Source organism: Macaca thibetana, chromosome 6 (assembly GCF_024542745.1).
Source record: "Macaca thibetana thibetana isolate TM-01 chromosome 6, ASM2454274v1, whole genome shotgun sequence".
Taxonomy (NCBI): domain Eukaryota; kingdom Metazoa; phylum Chordata; class Mammalia; order Primates; family Cercopithecidae; genus Macaca; species Macaca thibetana.
Genome location: NC_065583.1, coordinates 5,583,555 through 5,601,714, shown reverse-complemented (window position 1 = coordinate 5,601,714; position 18,160 = coordinate 5,583,555). Strand labels below are relative to the sequence as shown.

General features: G+C 47.1%; 1 protein-coding gene and 1 long non-coding RNA gene across 2 annotated transcripts in view; one reads left to right on the top strand and one right to left on the bottom strand.

Moving 5' to 3' along the window:
• The window catches only part of THOC3 (THO complex subunit 3), a 259,254-nt gene that overhangs the window by 118,044 nt on the left and 123,050 nt on the right, over positions 1-18,160 (bottom strand). The window lies entirely within an intron of this gene.
• Positions 5,879-16,795, top strand: LOC126956404 (uncharacterized). The gene is made up of 4 exons (XR_007726314.1): positions 5,879-5,956; positions 10,761-10,875; positions 11,037-11,210; positions 13,272-16,795. It is a non-coding gene; the product is annotated as an uncharacterized LOC126956404 (long non-coding RNA).

The window sequence follows — 18,160 nt, the reverse complement described above, 5'->3', positions numbered from 1 at the left end:
GCTCGGGCCTTATGTCCACCTGGAGGGGATATGTCCCCATGCACCTGCCCTCGTCCTGGGGAGAGTGGGTAGGGAGTTGCTCTATCCCTGCCCCTTGTCATCCGGGAACTGCCCCTCTTGCCCACATGGTGGGAAGGCGTCATCTTGGCTCAGGCGGGTGCTGGGTTTCAAACTGGGGCCTTATATTTACCTGCGGACTGCTGTCCACATGGGGCCTGATGTCCACGGTAGGTGCTGGGTATTCACCTGGAGCTTCATGTCCACTCGGGGTCAAAGTGTTCAGCTGGGGCCTGATGTTACCTACCGTAGGCATTGCACAGAAGACACACAGGCTGGAAAGGAAGAAAGAACGGAAACGTGGGACCTACGTATGCAGTATAAGAAAAGTGAAAATAGCAACCAGGAAAGAACACAAAGAAAGTATGAGAAGGATGGTATGAAGAAGAAACAAACAAACCTAGGCCCAGTTTCCTAAGAAACATTGGAAACCACAGTGAAATGAAATGTCAGACGGAATCAAGCCATCTCTGGATTTTCACCTGTGGGCCGCTGAGTGTCAGCGGGGATAGGAGTGACTGGGATCCTCCTAGATTGCTATTAGGCCTAGAAATTGCTAACGCTGCCCTGAAAATGTCCTACTCACTTTTCAGAAAATCACAACTTGGAAAGTACAGCAAAACCAAAGAAGGCTGAGAGCTTACCTTGGAGAAAGTTCTTGCAGTTCTGGGTGCTACTGGCTGGCTGGCTCTGTGGTTGCTTTGCCAGCAGGCAGCCTTCTTTCAGCCCCCTTTCTTATATCAGGTGGCAGTGGCTGATGACCCACGTGGCCTTTGCCCTTGAGGAGTAGCCCAGCAGGCTGACCTAGGCCTGGGGCAGTGGTGAGGGCAACATTCTCTGGCACTGCCCTTTTTCCGCTGGCAGCAGGATGGGGCGAGGCTCCAGGGCCCCAATTCCAGCACCTGATTTGGAAGCCCCCAGCAGCCTGCGGCACACCTTGGTGGAGGGGAGCCTGGGCAATTGCAGCTGCATCTGTTCCCAGTGCTGCCTCCAGAGCTTCATGCCTTGAGCAGTGACCTGGGCCAAGAAGTCAGTTTCCTGGATCGTGTCTTCAGGAGGGCATGTTCCTGAACTGTGAGGGTTGGGTGTACAGCAACTCTCCACAGACTTTCCCCAGGAATAGGGAGGGGTGCATGGTGCCACAGCCCTTTTTGGGTAGACATAAGGCCCCAAGTGGACATCCAGGCCTCAGTCAATATCCGGGACGGAAGTGGAGACCTAGGTTCCAGGCAGACATCAGGCCTCAAGTGGACACCCAGGCCTCAGTCAATATCCGGGACCGAAGTAGAGACCTAGGTTCCAGGCAGACATCAAGCCTCAAGTGGACAGTCCCAGGTGAACATTGGACATCAAACACCAGATTGACGCTGTCTTAGGGGTATGGTAGTTCCCAGTTGGACTCCAGTTTCCAAATGGACATCAGGCACCAGGCGGACATCAGGTTCCCAGTTGACAAATAGGTTCCAGGTGGACACCAGGCTCCAGTTGAACATCAGGCCCCAAGTGATGCCCAGGCCACACATTGACACCTGAGCCCCAGGCAGACATGAGGCCCCAGGTGGATAGTTAGGTTCCTGGTGAACATTAGGCCCCAAGTGGACACTCTGGCCCCAGGTAGATATATGGCCTCAGGTGGCCATCGGGTTCCAGGTGCACACTGGACTTGAGGTATACATCAGGCACTAGGTTTACACCCAGGCCCCAGTTGGAGAGAATGTCACAGATGGACTTCAGGCCCACGGAGGATACCAAAGCTTCAGGGGGACACCCAGGCCTCTTGTAGATATTAAGTCTCAGGTGAAAATCAGGCCCTAGTTGGATACCGAGTCTTCAAGGGGACATAATAATGCCCCAAGGAGAACCCAGGCTTTAGATGGATACCAGGCTCCAGGTGGCCATTAGGCCCCAGGATGACATCAAGGCTCCAGGTGGACACCAAGCCCCAGGTGTACCCCAGACCTCAGGTGGACATCAGGCCCCTGGTGGATGCCTACACTGCAGGTTGACATCAGGCCCCAGGTGGCTGTGTAGGTCCTAGGTGGATATCAGGCATCAGGTTGACTCTCAGGGCCCAGGTGAACGCCAAGCCACAAATGAACAGCAGGTCCAAGGGGTGGACATAGGCCCCCGGTGAACACAAGGTCCAAGATGGATGCCCAGCATGATGTGCACCTGCAGACCAGAGTTCACCTAGGATCTGATTTCTCCCTGGGGCTTCGGTGTTTTCCTGGGACCAATAACCTGCCTGGGGTCTGGTGTCTACCTAGGGATGGGTATTTACCTTGGGTCTGATGTCCACTTGGGGCCTGGTATCATCTGGGGCCCGATGCCCACCTGGGGACTGATGTTCATCTCGGGCCTTCTGTTTGCCTAGGGCCTGATTTCCATCCTGAGACTGGGTGTCCACCTGGAGTCTGTGTCCCGGTGTGACTTGGTGTCCAACGGGGACGCTGGACACCAGTAAACACCAGGCCCCATGTGGATTACTATGGTACACCTGATGTACACCTTGAGTTCAGCGTCCACTTGGGTCCTGGTAGCTACCTTAGGCCTGTTGTTCACCTGGGGCCAGGCGTTGTGCTGGGCCTTAATGTCTACTAGGAGCCTGGTGTTTACCGGGGGGGTCTTGATTCCCACCTGGGGCCTGGGTGTTTACATGGGGTCTGATACCCTTCTGTGGCTTTGGTTTCAATCTGACCTAATGTTCACCAAGCATCTAGGTATCTGCGTGAGGCCTAATGTCACCCAACCTGATGTTCACCTGGGGCCTGGAGTCAACCTGGGGTGTGGGTGTTCACCTGAGGCCTAGTAATTTACATGTGCCCTCGTGTTTACCGAGTTCCTAGGTGTCAACTTGTATCTTAATTTCTTCCATGAGCCTGGTGTCCACCTGGAGCCTGGGTGTCACCCTAGGGCCTGAAATCCTGGGGACTAGCTGTCCTAGATATCCACCTAGGTCTGAATTTTGCCTGGGGTCTGATGTCCATTTGGAGTGAAGTTTTCACTTGAGTCCTCATATAAACCTGCTGCCTGGCTGTCAGCCTTGAGCCTGATGTTCACCTGGAATCCTGTGTCCACATTGGGACTGATTATTCACCCGGTGCCACGTGTGCACGTGGGGCCTGAGGGTTTACCTGGGCCTGATGCCCACCTGGGACCTTGTCTACCTGGGGCCTAGGAGTACTCCCTAGGCCGGGTGCCTACCTGGGTTCTGATATCCACATCGGGCTTGGTGTTCACTTGGGGCCTGGTATTCTTCTGGGGATGGGTGTTCACCTGCAGTCTGATATCTACTTGGGGATTGGGTATCCTCTTGGGACCTGATATTCCCCTGTGACCTGGTGTACAACTGGGCCTGGGTGTCAGCCTGGCACCTGAGTTCAGTGTCCACTTGGGGCCTGGTGTTTAGCTGGAGCCTGATACCCACCTGAGGCCTGGGTGTTTAGGTGTGGCCTGTTATCTTTCTGTGGCCTGGGTGTTTATCAGGAGCCTGAGGTTCACCAGGCCACCTAGGTATCCACCTGGACCAAATGTCTCTCTGGGGCCTGATGTTCATTTGTTGTCTGGTGTTTACCAAGGGCTTGGGCACCCACCTGTTGACTGATGTTCAGCTGGGGCATAGATACTCACCTGGGGCCCGAGGGTACACCTGGGGCCTGACGTCTGCCGGAGGCCTAGTAATCCACATGGGCCTGGTGTTTACCGGAAGCCTAATACTCACCTTGGGCCTGGTGTTTGCCTGGAGCCTTGGTGTCAACCTGGGGCTGGACATCCACCAGGGGCCTATTATCCACCTGGAGACAGGATGTCCAGTTGGGTTCTCATGTCCACCTAGGATCATCCTCATGTATGGTGGATGAAATTTAGGGCCTGGTGGTAAAATTTAAAAGAGAGCCTTAAAAGCTATCGAGCCAAGTGAAGCAAGCAGAGAAAGGTCATTCCATTCCAGCAATGAGAAGAATGTGAGCCCAGCGATGGAGCCATGAGCAGCTCAGTATGTGTTGGGACCTGCAAGAGGGAGGGAAGTTGTGGGTGCACTGGAATACCAGACCCGGGATGGGAGGATGCTTTTCAAGCTGCCTTTCCCTTTCTCCTGGAACGTCATAGGAAGCCAGACTTATTCTTTGTAGGTCAGAGTTGAGTGTTATGTAAATCAACGTTTGCAGGAAATGAAGTGGAAACACTTTTCGTAGATAGAAGAGACAGCACTTGCAAAAATTTAGAAATGTAAGGGGACATAAATTGGAAATGATTTTGTTTTTAAAACAAGTAGTTCGTAAACTTCACTTTCTTTTTATTTATTTATTTGAGACAGTCTTGCTCGGTCGCCCAGGCTAGAATGCAGTGGCATGATCTCGGCTCACTGCAACCTCCACCTCCCAGGTTCAAGCAATTCTCCTGCCTCAGCCTCCTGGGTAGCTGGGATTACAGGCACACACCACCATGCTGGCTAATTTTTAATAGAGACATGGGGTCTTGCCATGTTGCCCCAGCTGGTCTCAAATTCCAGAGCTCAATGTGTTCCTCCCACCTTGGCCTCCCAAAGTGCTGGGATTACAACCAGGAGCCACTGCACCGGGCCAAGATGTTTCTTTTTTACCCTTATATTTGTCTGACGTCTGGGCTCTGTGGGGTGTGGAAAGGGAAAGTGGTAGACATGTAATGACACAGAGGAGACTTGGACCTAAATGGTGAGACCCTGAAGTGTGGATGCTTTGGAGGAGAATATAGATCAAAGGTTGATGATCAAAGTATTTACAAATAACTATTTTCCATTCATTTATTTTTAATTTACAGTTCTGTATAAAATTGGAAGTAATATTCTTTATGTACAACTACAATAGGTTTTATCCTTTTTCTAATATTTCTGCTCTAGTTACAGAACCATGAGCGATCTCTTTGATCAACTGGAATGAAAATGTTCCAGCTGCTTATAAGATTTTTTAAAGATAATTCTTTACAACAGCCTTGGGGGGTGCAGGTTGGTGTGAGAGAAGAGTAAGTTAAGGGGATGATATGAATATCAAAGAGAAACTAATGAATAAAGAAGTCCAACATCAAGATTAGTTTCAGAAGAAGTAATTTTCCACTAAAATTTTCAGATTTCCTTTTTACTTACATAGGAGTGTGGTTAATTAGGGAAGATATTTCTAACACCTGCACTTTTAGAACCATATTTATTATGCAGCATCGCAAAGCAGTCTTTCCTTCCACAACCCCCAGTCCCAGGACAAAAAATGTATGAGGGGAAGTACCTCAGCAAACCCAGTCAGAATGTGCAGCCGCTCAGTCTCGAATCTGTGTGGATTGCCCAGCGCCAGGGTCCAGGATCCGGAGAGGTGTCCGGGAGGAGAGGACCCTCAGACCGGGTAGGCTGTGCGCTCGGCGACCCCGACGTCATTCAAGGGAAGCTCCGCCATCCCGCGCCAGTGCCAGAGGTGCAGCTGCAAACTGCCTGTCCTGGCACGGGAAGCGGTGGGGCGGGTGGGGGAAGGGGCAACCCCAGACTGTCCATGCCTCTCCCGCTGCCTGACACCAGCCAGGCAGCCCCCAGGGCCAGAGCCTCAGCGCTGAAGCCAGGCCATCCGTGAAGCCAGCCCGGTGGCCGCGGAGTGCCCGTGCCAGCCCCAGATCTCCCTGCGGACGATGAGCAGGGTAGGTGCGTGGCCAGACTGGCCCCCCTCCTCAGGCAGGGCGGGCTGCGCGCCTGCGATTTTCCGCCTGTGGTCCCGGGGCTGCCCGGGCCCGCCAGGAGAATCGGCGAGCCCAGCGGTGCCTGCCCCGGGCTGCAGCCCCACCTGTCGGCGGGCGCCGCCTGGGAGCGGCTTCCGGGAGTCGGGAGGGCCCCGCGGTGCAGGCGCGCGCCTAACGGCTTTGCGAGGCTCACTGGGTCTGAGAGGTCAGTAGGTCTGAGAGATCTAAGGCTGCGAGTGTACTGGCCCCTCTCCTCGGGCAGGGCTGCCTGCGCGCCTGCGATTTTCCAACTGTGGTCCTGGGGCAGCCCGGGCCAGCCGGGAGAACCCGCGAGCCCAGCGGCGCCTGCCCCAGGCTGCAGCCCCACCTGTCGGCGGGCGCCGCCTGGGAGCGGCTTCCGGGAGGCGGGGGGCCCCAGCGGTGCAGGCGCGCGCCTAACGGCTTTGCGGGGCTCACTGGGTCTGAGAGATCAGTAGGTCTGAGAGGTCGGAGGCTGCGAGTGTCGCTGCTGAAAGGTGGACCGGGCTGGATCGCGGATTCTGGGCTAGATCGCAGAGGTTGGGTCGGGGATTGGGAGTTGATTGGAGGTTTGGGACTGGGTGTGGGGCGGGGGGTGATGAAAAGGGGACAGGGAGCTGCCGCGGCTCAGGAGCCGGTGGTTGGGGGTCTGAGAAGAACTCACCTCCTTGAAGAAGTTCTTCGGCTTCGGGAGCCGCAGGGGCCAGCGGTCCTGGGCCCCACAGACCACGTCTGCACGGGTTCGGGGCACCGAATCTGGGACGCGGAACTGCGGAGGATCCACAGGGCGCTGTCACGGGCGATGCCGCGGAGGTGGAGCGCCGCCTGGCGCGCGGGAGCAGAGACCTGGAAGCCTGGGACAGGCCGCACAGGGAGCGGGGGGCTCGGCCCAGGGTGGGAGGGGGTCCCCGGGCCCGGCTTCCCCGCAGCCCCTGGGACCGGGCCTTGGAGGGCGCAGGACGCCCTCGGAGCGGCGGTGCCAAACGGAGCCTCAGCTGCTCTGCATCCCTCATAATTCCCCGGCCGGAGCACTTGGTGGAGAATGTGAGTGATGTAACTCACAAAGCGAAGCACATACAGTGTTTTTATTTTTAACCTACACGTTTAAATCATGGTGTTATATACATTATAGGAGGTGCCTAATGAGAGAACTCATTCCCCTGTCAAAAAGTACCGTGAGTCATTTTCAGTAGCGAAAAGTTCTCAGGTAAAACTATTCGTTTTACATCCGTATCCACCTGTGTAGATCGGTTCCTTACTGAAGGTTCTTAGAGGGAAACTTAGAAGTGGGAGGTGGGTTCTGTGTTGTTGAATGGGAAGACACATTTTTTAAAAAAAATGTGAACTCTTTCTCTGTTTATCAGTTTTACATAAGACAAATGAAAATATCAAGGTTTTAACATTTTTGCATGACACCTGCTGTCTTTTACTATTGTGACAACATTTAAAACAAGTTTATAATGGAGTGAAAAAACACTTCCTCCTCTAGATAACAAAATTTGCTATTAATTTCTATAATTAATGGTTTACTAACAGCTGAAAAGACAGATAAATGCATGGAACAGAATAGGAAATGCAGAAACAATGAAATTCTGTAAGACATACATAAGGATTGATAATGTTAACAGTCATGAATAGGAAAGAATGAATTGTTAATGGAAAAAATGCCTGCTGTTTGAAGAAAACTAGTGAAAGTTTATGTCACAAACATGAGTTCCTGATGGAGTACAGATTGAAATTTTTACATATGCAAATGAGAAAAGTACCAGAAGAGAACACACATGCTTATTTTACAGGTAAATTTTATGTTGACAAAGGCCTTCCTAAGAATGACCTCACAAGCGGGCATTCTGAAGGTTGATTTAGCAAAGTAAAAATTAAAACTGCCTGTGTATCAGAAAAAAAATTAACAAAAGAGAACATACTTGAAAAATATTTACTGTATTATATATATTCAGATGAAAAGTATGTTTTCATTTTACAGAAATTACATTCGTATGTATCATATACATAGTACTGGTATGTATAACATATATTACAGATATGTAAATTACATATACACAGATAAAAAGTTATATATATATACATACGTATATACTCATTAGATGAAAAGTGCATCTTCATTTTTTTTTTTTTTTTTTGAGATGGAGTCTTGCTCTGGCACCAGGCTGGAGTCAGTGGCAACATCTCAGCTCACTGCAATCTCCATCTCCTGGGTCCAAGTGATTCTCCTGCCTCAGCCTCCCCAATAGCTGGGATTATAGGTGCGCCGCCACCACACCCAGCTAATTTTTGTATTTTTAGTAGCGATGGGGTTTCACCATGTTGGCCAGGATGGTCTCGAACTCCTGACCTCGTGATCTGCCTGCCTTGGCCTCCCAAAGTGCTGGGATTACAGGTGTGAGCCACCACACTGGGCCTGAAAAGTGCATCTTCATTTTACAGGGAATTCTCACAAATCAAATAATCAAAAACTCTAAAAGTGGGCAAAGTACTTCTTTGCAGATCTATAAGTTACTTATGTACATAGGAAGAAAATCCTTTGCATTTCTGGTGTAAGAATTTAAAAGAGGAATGAAACTGTTCTCTATCCACAATATGTGTGAGGATGTTTTATACGCTGCCTAAAGTTTAAGTTGCTGATTGCTTTTTAAATACATAACATGGTGGTGAGTACTATATTTAAAAAATGTGTATGCCCGTTACCCTTCAATTCCATTTTACTGAATACCCTTGGGAAATAGAGATACATGCTCTTTGTTTTTCACAGCACTTATTTTAAAAAGAACCCCTAGAATGGATCCTATAAATAAATTTCAGTTGCATCCATAGGATGCAATAATATGTGACCACTGAAGGTGACAATAGATACAGAAGTATGTTGATGTATGAAGATGTATTTTGTTATAGCCAGTGAGGAAAAAAGAATCCGTTTGATTATACATATACAGAAACAGACTATGGTCTTGTGTTAGCAGAAAATATGTACAAAGTATGATAAAATGTGTAATTTCTGGGCATTTGTGTTTTAAGTAAAGATTTTGTTCCTTTTTCTTAACTCTGATTGCTGCAGTGAACATATACAAAACTTCTAGTAAAAGTTTATTATTAATGGAATAATCCTTGGGAAGAGAGGAATATGAATTTTGCACAGATAAAAATATCACTTTCTATTTTTTATCATTATTATTATTTATGTGTGTTGTTGTCATCTTTGAACTTGTAGCCTCTTCAGAAGTAAAAGGGAATTTTTTATCTGTGTTTCCAGATTTTATTATGTATGTATTTTATTATGTACATATGTTTTTCTTATATATACATTCATTTCATATATACAAACAATGACAGATGAATCATTTCATTTTACTTGTATTCTTTAAAAATAAACATAACAAAATATAAATAGTTACTGTTGTGAAAATATTGCTTTATTCGAGTTTATTTAAAAATATTGAACCCCCCAACTGTATTTATCCATTCTTTCATTCCATTTATTCATCGAACATAACCTGAGTGCCTGTTACGTGGCAGACATATTCTGCTATCTCTCAGGAAATATATGTATATATAATATATATATATATTATATATATGACATATTCTGCTATCTCTCATCCTTAAAAACTTCATATTTACCTGTCCTGCCTGCACAAGCTGAGAAATTTCAAATGGGAATATTAGGACTTCATCTCACTGGCACTTTATCTCCTGCCTTTCAAACAAAAGCATTTGTGAAGTTAGAAAATAGTAGAAGAAGTTTATCAGTCTTAAATACTAATATTAATCATTGGAAAGTCTGATTTGTGTATATTTTGTAAATATAAGTAGTGAATAAAATGAGCCGTACCTATTCATTTGAATCTTGAGTTTCCTTTGGCTTCAGGTTGTTTGAAAATCAAAGAATTAATTTTTTTTAAAAAATGCATGATTGTTATTTCAGTGCTCTTTCTCCATAGTCCCTTTAAGAACTAAAATGTATTTAAGGGCCAGTTACATGCCTAGAACTGCCCTAGACCTGCTGAGTGTACCGTATTCTACTTAACGTAAGGTCTCATGGATTGTGAGATGCCTGATTATTTTATATATCAGTAAGATCATTTTTAAAATGCTACCAATTACAGTTGTAACAAATCGTGAATGATAAGTGGCATTGCAATATCGTAAGTGTTAGAATATGACCTACTCTTTAAGTAATCCTACAAAATAGGTATAATTATATCATTTTACTTAATTAAATTGCTTTTGTTAAGTAGTAGTAATCATAATAATTATAATATCTGGCTGGGTGCAGTGGCTCACACCTGTAATCCCAGAACTTTGGGAGGCTGAGGTGGGAGGATCGCTTGATGCTAGGAGTTTGAGACCAGCCCAGGCAACAAAGTGAGAGTCTTACTCTACAAAACATTTTAAATTAGAAGCTGGGCATGCTGGTGTACATCTGTAGTCCCAGCTACTCAAGAGGCTAGGGATAGAGGATCACTTGAGCCCAGGAGTTTCAGGCTACAGTGAGGTGTGATTACATCATTGCACTCCAGCCGGGGCAGAAGAGTGAGACCTAGTCTCAAAAAACCAAAAATCTAACAATTATTGAGTTGTTGCTGTAGGGACTTTTCTAAATACTTTACACAGTTTCTCATTTAAGCATCATGATGGCGTCCTATGAGATGGCTACTGTTGTCATCTTTGTTAATGAGGAAGTTGAGGCACAGAAAGGCTAAGCAATACCTGGTAAATGACAGTTTAACGTAGGACTCAAGCCCTAGTTGAACTGAATCCAAAGACTGAGCTCTTTCTATTCAAATAGGCTGCTGTTTTCATTAAGGCAGTGAACAATAAGAGCTAATACGTATTGTACTTTACTCAAGAAAAATTAAGTATTTGTTTTCAAGGCAGAGGAAAAACATGCTCTTCAGTGTTTACAATTATGTGAATTATTGTGTGTTTTGAGATATTGCACTCCAATTTCCTAAAAAGTCCTCTTACTCTCATAGAACTGCTCTACATTTGGCCTGTGCTAATGCCTGTGGGGAAGTGGTCACTCTCCTGCTGAGCAGAAAATGCCAGACTGACATTTGTGACAATCAAAACAGTACGCCTTTGATACAGGTATATAGTAGCCAACTCTTTAGCATGACATGGGTTTGATTTACACATATAGAATTAAAACAAATACATCTCATTTACATGTAACTAGTTGGTATAACCTGTGGAATCTGTATTTTGAATTCTTAGAATTTGCAATCTATTTCTTGATCTAATATGGGCAGGCTGTACATTGCCAGGAAGAGACTTGTGCCAACACTCTGCTGGAACATGGCGCCAATCCAAATCTTAAGGATATCTACGGCAACACTGCTCTCCATTATGCTGAGTGTAATGAGAGTACGTCACTGGCAGAAAAACTGCTTCCCCATGATGCAAATATTGAAGCACTGGACAAGGTATAGATTAACAACTTTCTTTTCAAAATATGTGTTTTAACCTTGACGTAGGTAAGGGTCCATTTTTTGTATTTGGAAGCTCAAGCATTCCCTGAATGCAAATGCAAATTAAGTTATTTTGAAATAACTTAATTGTCTTAAGATTTTATTTTAAATATTGATACTTTTAAAGGAGCATTAAAGGGCACGGCTTTTTAAAATGCACTTTGGAAAATATTTGTGAATTTGTTAAAGATAAAATCTTTTCAATTTTTTTTTATGCAGGGTTTTTTATTTCCTAATTAATGTAAAACAACACAGGGAAGAAAATATGCCCTGGAAATAGGCTTTATCTTAAAAAACAAAACTAAAGCAACTTACAATAAATGGACATCTTGGCCAGGTACGGTGACTCACGCCTGTAATCCCAGCACTTTGGGAGGCCAAGGCAGGTGGATCACAAGGTCAGGAGATCAAGACCATCTTGGCTAACAGAATAACACCTTTTTCTTCCCACCATTAATCATTCACTGCCATTCAGAGAGTCTTCAGAAATTTACTTACAGGTAATCTTTCAATAAGTAGAAGCTAACCCTTTCATGATTTCATGTCCCTTTGTCACCATATAGGTGATTATATGTCAACAAATGTTCATTACAAGTTGGGTTTTCTCAATTAGAATAGAAGCAAATCCTAAACTTCTTTTTTAGTTGAAGCTGTGTATTATGAACTATCTCAGTATGTCTGTTAAGTTTATAGAGCTTTAGCATAACCAGGATGTCAGTTTTAAACAATGAAATCCACGAAGTTAATAAGAAAACAGATAGGAATTATTTAATAATTTAGTTTTGGCGGTCCTGTGTACAAACTATGTATTTGGTTAACAATCTGGGAAAATTGTGTATAAATAGATTGTAAATGCATAAATGTTGGAAAAATTCTTGAAGTGGGTATTATGAGTCTTTTTAGCAATTTCTATTATATATGAGGGCCTGATTTTTTTGTAAAACATATGATACTGGAGAAGGAAAATATTTTACATGCAAATAATTGGATTATACACAACCATTTAGTAACACATTCGTAGCGAATATAAAAACATAAGGACTGTATTCTAAATGTGGTGCACAGATTTGTTTGTTTTCCTCTATAAATTGAGTCAACATGTAAAATTTAGAAGACGTGTGCAGAAATCGGGACTTCAGGCTCGTCTTAAAAAATCAAATCTGGCGTCCCCTGGGTTTCTATCACTGTTTGGCCTGCTGTGCAGAGGCTGCCCCTTTACAGAAGGCATATATTCTCCAACTTGCTACTGTGCCCACATCAATGCTTCCCTTTCTCAGGGAACCTTCCTTTGCCCTTGTAAGTATTTGGGTTTACAATTCCTAGGCTGTAGTATATTTTGATAAAGACTTCAAGGTTTTTAAGTCAGTGTGTATTTGTTTATAATACATGGTCTATAGATTATACAAATTCCTCAGTTATGGGGTTGAATTTTAGAATTTAGAAGTTTTTAAAACTTCTTCTTTATCTATACCACAAATAATCATCTACCGATAAGAATGTCTAGAAGCCTTTTTAGGTTGTTCCTGGTTATTCGTGGACAGTTTATGAATGTTGCAGACATTACATCTTTCTCCTCAGCAATCTTCCCTAAAAACGCAAGTGACTTATTGGCTTTTGTTATGCTAGAGATAATCCATACGGATCCGTATGAGAGCTTTTATTGACAGGCCATTGTGTTTTTATTTCTGATTTATATTTTGCCTAAAATAAAAACTAATTTTAAATACGATTTAAATAGAAACCAATAAAAATGGGTTTAAAAAGTAGAGTTGCATTAGGGCCCCAAGATTACCATTAGAATTGACAATAGAATTTCTTACTGAGCTTTGGATTTTTTTAAGATTTATTCTTAAGTTTTTTAAACCTCTCTTACGCAGAACATACTAAGCTTTCTAACAGTTAAGATAAAAATCTATTCTCTTGTATTAGGAAAAAAAAACCAATGGACTATTTAATAATAAAGAGAATAAGTGTGTTTGAAGCCAATCTCTCCTAATTCAGAGCTTATTTCCTTAGTGACCCATTTGGAACAGCAGTGCCTGACATTAGCACCTGGGATCCCGACACCATTGACAGAAGTGAATCAAGCAAGTTTGTACCACACAGAGGAAACCTTCACCTCTATTGGGAAGCTCTGGCAACAGTATCTCTGAAACTCTTAATTCCTCAATTGTTAATGTTTGCCACAAAACTATTGTCAAATGGGGATTAGGTAAAGTTCAAGACATTTCTTGATTATTAGACATGAAATAGTTTTGTAACTTCTCAAATGCAGACGGTCATGTAGTCTTTGTCTTGGGGTACTTCTGGTAAAGCAAATATTCTTTAAAATACAGTTTAAGAAACACTGCTCTAGATATAATAATTTAGATGATTAATTTATGTAAAAAAGCTTAAAGTATTTGCTACTGTGTCTTAGGTCTTTGGGGCTATAGAGACAAAAGATACAGCCCTTGCCCTCAAGAAGCTCTTGGTTTCAGAGGGAAGCAATAAAATGATTACAATATACTATGCTAAGTGCTGTGTGAAAAGCAAGGATTCTTGGGACTGGTAAGTGTTTGAAGTGAGTTTTGGCGATGACCACAGTTAATGTGGGGAGGCAGAGGAGGGCTGTTTGCAAGGCAAAGAGTAGCGTGTGAGGAAGCACAGAGGAGTGAGAAGGACGGAACTGCTTTTCATTTACTTCCTGTCTATATTGTATGTTGAAGTTCAAAGCATCTTAGAGCAGATTTTCAGTTCAGTTGAGAAATATGTAATTTTGGCTTAGCCCAGGTGTTCTCAGCCTGTTCTTTTGGGACCCAGGCCAGGTGTTCACAGCTGTCCTCACTGGCCCAGCCCAGGGTTTCATTGCCACCCTCACTGGGCCCAGCTCAGGGGTTCACAGCTGTTGACTTTGGGCCGAGCCCAAACACTCCAAGCTGTCCTTAGAGGGCCCAGCCAAGGTGTTCACAGCTGTCCTCATTGGTAGCTAGCCCAGGTGTTAGTCCTGGTCGCCAGTGGGCCCAGACCAGTGTTCACAGACACCCTCATTGGGCCAGCCCAGGAGCTCCATGCTGACCTCACTGGGCCCTGCCTAGCTCTTCACAGCTGTCCTCACTGGGCCCAGGCCAGGTGTTCACAGCCATCCCCGTCAAGGTCAGCCCAGGGGTTCACAGCCTTCCTCGTTTGTATGAGCTCAGTTTTTTTTTGTACCAACAGTTATTCATAGCCATCGATATCAAGGCAAGCCCAGGAGTTCACAGTTCCCTTCAGTGACATCAAGCCCAGGGTTAAGAGCCATTTTCATTGGCCCCAGGCCACCTGTTCATAGCTCTCTTCATTGTGTCCAGCCCAGGGCTTCCCAGCTGTCTTCATCCAGGCCTCACCAGTGTTCACAGTGGTCCCCATGTAACCCTGCCAAGAGTTCTCTGTCATCCACATGACAGCCAGCCCAGATGTCCATAGCTGTCCTCATTGAGGGCAGGCAGTTTGTTCACACATGTGCTTATTGGTGCCAACCACCCTCTTAGAGGCCATCTCAGGTATTGACAGCCATCCACACTGGGCCCAGCCCAGGTGTCCACGCCTGTCCCCATTGTGCCTAGCCCTGTTGTTCATAGATTTCCTCACAAGACTTCTTTGAGTTGTTTCCAGCAGTTTCCATGGTCCCAGGCCAGGGCTTCACAGATGTCCTCAGTGGGGACAGCCCGTCTGTTCACTGTTGTCTTCATTAGGCCCGGTGCAGATGTTCACAGCCGTCCTCATTCGACTCAGCCAAAATGAACAGAACCGTCCTCCTGAGCGCACACCAGGTGTTTGTAGCTGTCCACATTGGGGTCAGCCCAGGTGTTCACAGCCATGCATTCTGGGCCCATCCCGGTTATTCCAGGCTGTCCTCTTGGGCCCAGCCCACATGTCCACAGCCATCCTCCTTGGTCCCAGCACAGGTGTTCACAGCTATCTTCGTTGGCCCTAGGCCAGATGTTCACATTCGATCTCACTGGGCCCAGACCAGCTATGCAAAGTTTTTGCCTTGAAGTTGAGGTGTGTTGAAGTTGGGGCTCTGAGGTTGGATAGCAGTGTGCAGATGCAGGTGACTTGTGCCCCAGCACCGGGCTGCCTGGCTGTGCCCTGAGCTTGTCTGACCTTCAGTCTGTGCTGAGTTGGAACCTACTCTAGAGGTTTCCAGATCTCTTCTTTTCACCCTCCACCCCACCAGACCCTCAGGCCTTTTCTGTGCTCACTTCCCAAGCTCCCCTTGGACTCTGCTCCAGAGTACAAGTCAGCCCCACCTGGGACCTTGACTGCCACTTCACCCCCATTGATCTTCTGAGCCTGTGGTGACGATATGTCCAGACCCCTTTCTGCCCCAGAGCTGCAGTGGGTCTCAGAGGAGCCCAGCTGTACCCCATAGTCTACCCTGGGGAGCTGGAGACACATCTGATACTGTCACTGCAGGGGGTGCCCCATGTGGCAGCTGCTCTGCCGGGGCTGCCTGACCCATCCCCAGCTGTAACTCCCATGTCACTGGTATGCACAGGCACTCAGCTCTTTGACTTTGTCACATCCACGTTCTTGTTTGGTGGCACCAGGTCCTGGCAGGGCTGAGGGAAGAACCCTTTGAAACTCAGTTATCTGTGTCCAGCAAGGATAGGTGTGAGGCCTCGTGCATCCAGCATCAGGGAAACCTCGTCAGGTGTTCCTCCCAAGTAGGTGCCCATTGCAGTGCCTGCCCCTGCTGGTGGGCACTGCCTGAGCTAAATCCCTGTCTCACCTTCCCGGACCTTCACCTGGTTTCAGGGCTCCTCAGCCACCCGCATGCCACTGAAACGTCAAAGAGCTTGTGAGGAAGCTTCTGGAGCACCTGCCTTCTAGAGGAGGCTGAGGGCAGCTGTGGACGGTTATTTATGGGGATGTTTTTGACCTGGGCCGCAAGCAGGTGGGTAAGTGGCACAGGGATGGCAGCTCAAGGTGCCCTGGCTTCTCTGCATGCCTGTCAGTGAGTGGAGGAGCCCAGGCCTGCCACCAGGTTCCGTCCTAGCTTATTCTCTATCCTCAGGGAATAATTCTCTGTGTCGTCAGGTGGGGTACCTACCCTGTCTCTGCCTCAGTTTCTTCCTCTGTGAGACAGGGATCCTAACAGGCCCTACCTCTGACAGTGATTTTGATGAAGTACGCGATGTGGGTGAAGCACCTGGAGCAGCCCACTCTCGAAGAACGCACCACAGACTCTCAAGGTTCATGTTGAAAGGGGGCTGGGGCAGGGCAAAAGTGGGCAGGCCATTTCAGCTCCAGGCACCTGGGCTGACAGATTGGGTTAAATTAGCATGTGCCTTGCTGAGTGCACAGGGGACAGTTGTCCAGGCAAGAGGCACCAGGGTCAAAGCTGTGATGCCTTGGCCTCGTCACCCTAGGTTAGGGCCAGTGCATGATGTAGTCAGCCAGGGGAGGGCTCTGGAGCCCTGCAGCCGAGGGGGCCTGGTGACCCTCTCAAGGTTATTCACCAGCCACTAGGGTGGCCTGCGCTTTTCTAGCCAGGCCTCACTCTAGGGAAAAAAAAAAATTGATTGTAACCTTGTTGGCAGTTTCCTTTGCATAGAAGTGGGAAGTCACTGCTAGCGAGGCTGGTGATGAACTCCGCAAAAGCTGGGAAATGTGGTTTGAGCAGGAGCGCCCATTATCTTGGCCAAGCTGCTACAGCTGGGCTGGCGGCTCCCCTAGTGCCCAGTTGCGGATGAAACCTCAGCCATGCCCTGACCCCTTCCCACCCGTGGCAGAGGGCTGTGTGTCTTCTAAGGGTATCAGGAGGCTCAGGTCCTGGTCATGGTTTCGCCATGAGTGTGAGAGGCAAATTCGGGGCCTCCATGTCTTGGCACGGAACGAGGAGAGGGATGTCTGTGTTGTGCAGTGGGTGGCTAAGGCAGAGTCTTGAAGGAAGAAGCCTCCAGAAGAAAGGACGATGCAGAGATGGTGGCACCTTCAGGGCTAGGGCCAGCTCCCATCTCTGCTCCTCCTCCTGCTGCTCCTCCAGGTCACCCCTCTCCCAGCTGGGGGCCCAGGAGGAGAGGAGTCTGCAGGGGCCCTGCACCCCACCCTGGGTCCCCTGCTCTACATTTCAGGAAGAAGGAATTAAAGTCTGGGACTCAGGCTGCACTGCCATGATAGTGACAGTTGTCCTTATTGGACACCAGGGAGGTAGCCCTTGGCATTTATTGAGTGCCCAGTGTATGCACTAGGCTGTCCATGCATCTCCAGAGACCAGTGTTTTCTTGATGGTCTGACAGAGGTTTAAATTAAGGGCACTAGGAATGGGACAGGCTGTCGGATTTTCCAGATGGAGGGACTGACTCGTAAGTGAGTGCAGCTGGGCTGTGGGGCCATGAACTGAGGCAGTTGGCTCCCAAAATGAGGCTCCTGTGGACCACTCAGTCCAGCCTGCTCCAGGCCTTTCCTCCTCACCCGCTCAGTGCCGGGCATTGGGCCATGACGGGCTGGGCGATCTGATGCCTTGTTATACGCCTTCCTTTTATGTTTAGATGCAGCCGCCCAGCCTGCCTGCTGCAGTAGAGATCGTACGACTGACAGAATGGAAGCTTTGTGACACCGAGGTACCAAATTACAAACAGCACCTAAGGCCATGCCAGGCAAGGGTTGAGTCACACACGCCTCGACTTAAAGAATAAACTGTTCTGATTGCCACAGGGCTTTCTTTTTCTCTAGCAGCTAAATAAGCACTATTAAAACCATGGTAACTCAGCACCAGACACTGACTGACTGGCCCCCAAACCCTGTTCTAGCAGCCGTAACTACAGCTCTGATGGGACAAGAGACTGTTTTTAGTAACTTTCTTGTATTAAGAGCCCACCCACCATGGACTGATTCTGGCCGGTTTACAGAGGCTGTGCACTGGCGTGCCTTTGTGTCCT